Genomic DNA, 5,959 nt, shown 5'->3' with positions numbered 1-5,959 from the left:
CTGTATATTTTGGATTGTTAATGAGTCTCCAAACCTGATGGTTTATTCTCCATCATATAATCCAGATCTTGGATGCTTTGCTAAGGATACAGATTGAATAAGTATAATAAAAGTATACATCTCTGACAAACACCTTTTCTGATTTTACCTTGTTCTCTTCGAAAGACTTGGCCTGTGTACAAGTTCCAAGCGGGCAAACGGAAGGGTTCTAGGACGCCATTCTCCCCAGTGTTATTCATAAATTGTTATGATCTGCACAGTTGAACGAATGCCTTTGCATGGTCAATAAATTACAGGTCCATGTAAAACAGGTTAGTATCTTTCTAGCATTCTCTGCTTTCAGCCACAATTCATCTGATGCCAACAATGATATCCCTTGTTCCATGTTCTGCTCCCAAACCTGCTTGAATTTCTTGCAGCTCCTACTGCAAATGTTTAAAATTTATCTTCAACAAAATTGTATTTGCATGTCATAATGTTATTGCTTGAAAATTATGGATTCTAGTGGATTGTGTTTGGTTTTTGTGGGGTCTTTTGCTTCGACTCATATGGTAAAGTTGACTTTATTTTAGAGTAAGATGGCAAAATACAGTGTAGCCTAAGGAACGTAGAAGGCAGTTTGGGTAAGCTAAGTCTCACCTATGAGGATGACCACCATTCTTTGTGTTGGAAATAGACTTCTGTGTGTCAAGTGGTCCCCTGTGGCTTCGGATGTTATTTCATCGATTGCTTAGCTTTATTGTCAAGAATCAAATCAGAGTTTTCCAGCTGACTGCAATGATTATTAAACCATTGCAAAAACTTAAAAATTTTGAAACACTAAGACACACTATCATCACATGAATCAATGTCTTCCTTCAAAAAAAATATTTTTTGATGATTTTATTGGGGGCTTAGATTGTGTTGCTTTGGAATAGGCACATACATGGATCTCTTCTGGTCAATCGATCGATTAGCCAGGTGTCTGTCATCCAAATCTCTTGGCAGAATGAGTGCGTGCAGCACTGCATCAGCTCGTTGAAACCTGTCAATTGATCGTCCATCAATTCCTAAAGCCTTATTTTTCAGTAATGCCTTTAGTGCCTCCTGCACTTGTCCTCAGTGTCATCAATTCTTGATTCTATGATACATTTGGAAACGACCGAGTGCTGACGAATTCTTTTTGGTACAGTGGCTGTTCTGTCTTCTTTGATGTTCCCTACGTCTATCAATATTTTACCCACAGAGGCTTCATTACTGAGTTTTTCTTCAGTTCTTTCTTCAGGATATTTTTTTCTTTTATTTTCAAATACGAGCTTTTCCCCCTTCATTAAGATATATGATTTCATCTTCTTGACTTGCCCTTTGAAGTTTCTGCTCAGCTTTTACTTCGTGTCTTCTTTTTTGCTTTAGCTGCTAACACTTGAGCTAGTTTCAGAGTATCTCTGACATTTGTTTTGCTCTTTTCTCTCTTTTTAATGGTCGTTTGCGTTCCTTATGCATGATGTTTTGATGGCAAGGAACAACTCTTTAATCTTTCATCATCAGTGTTCAGTACCTCAAACCTATTTTTGAGATCATCTAAATTTAGATCATTTCATATGCATACAAAAGCTGGATAATGAACTCAAAGGACTAAAGAGGAACTTATGTGTTGCATTATGGTTTACACAAAGAAAATTGAATATGGCATGGACTGCCGGGAAAATGAGCACATCTGTCTTGGAAGAAGTATAGCCTGAATGGTCATAGTGCATTTTGTCTCACATGTTTCGGACATGTTGTCTGGAAAGACCGGGTCTTAAAGAAGGACATCAGGCTTGGGAAAGCAGAGGATCACAATAAAAAGAAGATCCTCGGTAAGATATGTTGACGTAATGATTGCAAACATGCATACTCTTACGTAGATGATACAGGACAGAGCAGTATTCCTTAAGATTTTCATGGGGTCCTTATAAGTCAGAGACAACTTAGTGGCAACCAACAAAAACAATAGAGCCAGAACAAAATTACTGAGGGACTTGAGGCTTGGAGAGAAATGATCTGAGTTTTCTTTTCGAAGTGACCTAAAATTGATTGCAAAGATGGTAGTAGAATTCTCTTAATATACTAAATACCATTGTACTGCATATTTTAAATGGTTGTATGGGATGCCACTGTGTTAGTCTGGGTACTTTAGAGAAACAAATCCACAGAAATTCATATATAAGAGAGAGTTTTATGTAAAGGTTAAGTGAGCATCAAGAAAACATCCCAACCCAGTGCTGCCCAAGCCAAGTCCAACATTAACCCATATGTCCGACACCAATCCACAAAGTCCTCCTCCATGTCACAAAACAGTCACAATGATGCTGACTGCAGGAGGAAAGCCGAGTCAGTGAATGTGTAATCATCTCAGCGCTAGCAGGGATCTCCACACAGCTGCTCCAGCACTCAGGGCTGCATCGGGGTAGGTCCATGTGGCTTCTCCTCAGGGATGTCTCACAGGAAGTGAGCCTTGCAAGCTGAAGCAGGGAACTGGCTAAGGCAGCTGCACCCTGGTCCGACCATCAGAAAGCAAGAGACCTGAGAACTAGAAAGGTGAGGCTCACTGAGCCATTTATCCCTCCGCCCTTCAATTAATCTCACATGTGTTTATCAGCCAGGTTAGCACAATAAACTAACTACCTCACCCACTTATAACTCAATAAAGCTTTTTTTAAAAACTCAGTTTAAGTGAGAAAATTTCATAGTTTCACTAAATTTTAACTTTTCATTTAGAAAATTTGGTTTAATATCATTGAACCAACTTATAATGGCATGCCTTATTTACATTTGAGCACATTCAAATTTTGTACCCATATTTATTTTGATATGTACACTCTTACATACCAGCTTTATGGTAGTAAACTTTAAGTAGGCACTGAAATCACAGCTCTAGAAATTTTAGTTAAGACTTCAGTAAGGGGCAATAAAACACAATTAAATCTTTTCCGGGATTAGAACTATGCCATGGATTAAAAATATGCCCTGGCATTAGTGGTTGGTTTGTAAATTTAAGTTTTTTATTTATACTAGTTTTAATACTATATGAACTGCAAACAAGAATCATAATTTAAAGGGAACAGAGTATAATTTACCAATGTAAAGTTCATGTTAACCTCATTACGAAAATTCTCACTGACATAACATAATTCACAAAGCCAATGTTCTGCACCCTAATTTGGAGAGTAGTCATAGAGACACCCCCCAACCCCACCCCCAAGCTTATGAGCAGCCATCTCAGGTGCGACTATTGGTCTCTCTCCAACCAGAGGAAAGAAAACCAAACTAAATTCACTACCAATAAGTTGGTTCTGACTCCTGGCAAGCCTATAGGACAGGACAGAACTTCCACTGTGTGTTTCCAAGACTGTAACTCTTTGGGGGAGTAGAAAGCAATGTCTTTCTTCGGGGGGTGGGGAGCGGCGGGTGACTTGTAATTTTCAACTGCTGACCTTGCAAGTAGCAGCCCGGCACACAACCACCATGCACCAGAGCTCCTAGAAGAAAGAAGAATGACAAAAATTAAAAAGCATGTGGAAAAATTCGTCCAGAACCCTGAGACCGAAAGAACTAGATTGTTGTTGTTAGGTGCCACCCATTAGGTTCTGACTCATAGCCACCCTAAGTACAACAGAATGAAGCACTGCCCAGTCCTGCACCACCCTCACAATTGTTCTTATGTTTGAGCCCATCCTGAAAGCCACTGTATCAATCCATCTTGTTGAGGGCAAAAGAACTAGATAGTGCTGGCTACTGCTACCAACTGCTCTGAAAAGATCCTGGATAGAGTGGGAGGAAAACGTGGAAAAGAACTCAAAATCACAGAGGAGATCAGACTTACTGGGTGTGGTAGTTACATAAGCTCTAGTCAACTTGAGCCTATTAAGAGTGCAGGGGTGGAGTTTAGCCTGTCAATCAGGTCACAGCTTGATGACACACGCATACACACACACCCCTGTGGGCATGGTCTTCTCCTGAGAATTCTGAAAACTTCCTCTTTTCTTCCCTGAGGGCTGAACATACTCTCTTTCTGTTACAAATTCTTGTTGACAAGCCACATGGAGCCATGCTGATGGCAGCCAGAGCCCTGAAGATGCTTCCACCACCATTGGATCCATAAGACTTTTCACCCACTAGCATATGATCTTCCTGTATTTGGCATCATTGCATGTGCATGAATGAGTCTAAAGAGGAATTTATGAACTAGGATCAGACATGAGGGCTAATATCAGACTGATGGGCTTGATCTAGACTGGGCTGGGATGTTTTCTCAATATACAATTGCTCCTTTATAAAACACTCTCTCTTACACACAAGTGTCTCCAGATTTGTTTCTCTAGTCAACCCAGATATTGGTCAAATAGAGACTGGTGGGACCAGCACCTCCGCGGAAGAAAGACTGGGCTTTCTACTCCCAATAAATCATTACAGCCTCGGAAACCCAGGGAAAGTTGGGGGGTGGGGGCTGCTATGAGTCAGCAGTGACTCTATGGAAGTGAGTTGGGTTATTGGTGGGGACCCCATAGTCTTATGGTCCTTATCCTTGGGGGGTGAAACTGAACTCACTTCCACATTAGATTAATCAGCCATTTAAAAGCAGCAAATACCTGGGGGGAAATTTAAGATGGTTAGGAAAGGAAGAATGCAAACAAGAAGCACCGGAGGAAGGGGATAAGTGATGGTACACTCAGGGGATTGCAATCATGAGTTGAATTAGAATGTATATGAATTATTGAACATAAAACTATGATTTACTCTGTAAACAGTCACCTAGTGGTTATGCATTAAGCTCCAAACCCATGGTCGCCAGTTCAAAATTGCCAGCAGCTCCTCTGAACAAAGACCGGGCTTTCTACTCCCACAAACAGTTACAGTCTCAGAAACCCACAGGGGTTTCTCTGAGTAACCATTGACTCAATGGCAGTGAACTCACAATGAAGAGTTAAAAAGAAATCCCATAGAGTTGTTCTACTGTGTCTTATAGGATCACAATGAATTTTTTAAAAAAGGGAAAAAATCTCAACCAGAAAAAGAATAGCTTTCCCTGTGTTATTATATGCTGCTTTTTCACTAAATGCATTTAACATAAAATTAAAACAACAACAAAAGTCCTATGAGAATTTTACCCAAGTAGGGAGAATAATTTTGGTCCCACCTAGCTATTAACACAAACAGTCTGAAGCAATTAATTATGTTATCACATATTTTTAATTGGAGTTCTGCCAATTTCTAAGAGCACAGACGATATTTTTTCTCTTTTGTGCATAAGGTGATGCTAGAAAAGAAAATTCTTAGCAAAAATATCGGCTTAATCTACAGCAGTCTCTTGGTTTTATTTATTAAATTCATCTTTTTTTTTTGTTTTTTTTATTAAATTCATCTTAAACGTGAAAAGATTACAAGTTGTTTTTTGGAGTTTTGGGGGATTTTTGGTATATTTCATTTTGGGAGGGTTCTTATTGTTTTTGCAAATATATTTATATACACTCATTCTTTCTGGTAAGAGCAAATGATTTCTTCCCCGAGCAAAATGTCCATGCCTAAAATAAATGTTTTATTTTCCACTTAGGAAACTGTCTAGGTAGAAAATGAGACCCTACTATTTGAATGTTAATTTTCTCTAACTAATTTAAATTGTTAGCACAAATTACAGTTTTAAAATTGCAGCTTTTCATTTCAGGATGTAGACGTAGAAATGAGGTAACTCTGTCTTTTCTCTGTATCAGGAGCTTCTAAAATGCCCTCCAATTACTCAAATGCTTAGTCTTTCAAGTTAGGAAGTACACATATCTTTTTCCAGATTTTAATTTGATCATTCAATTCCTCTGGAGCAAAAAAGCTTGAGAATTTATGCAAGCACTTTGTTTTTTATGGAGAATACTACTTATCTATCTCAAGATATGATATGCAGCATGCTATAGCAATACAACTTCACTTCACTGATGATACCATTTGC

This window comes from Echinops telfairi, unplaced genomic scaffold (assembly GCF_000313985.2).
Source record: "Echinops telfairi isolate 266 unplaced genomic scaffold, ASM31398v2 ScPeMD7_7469;HRSCAF=8507_1, whole genome shotgun sequence".
Classification (NCBI taxonomy): Eukaryota; Metazoa; Chordata; class Mammalia; order Afrosoricida; family Tenrecidae; genus Echinops; species Echinops telfairi.
Note: the sequence above shows the minus strand (reverse complement) of the source record.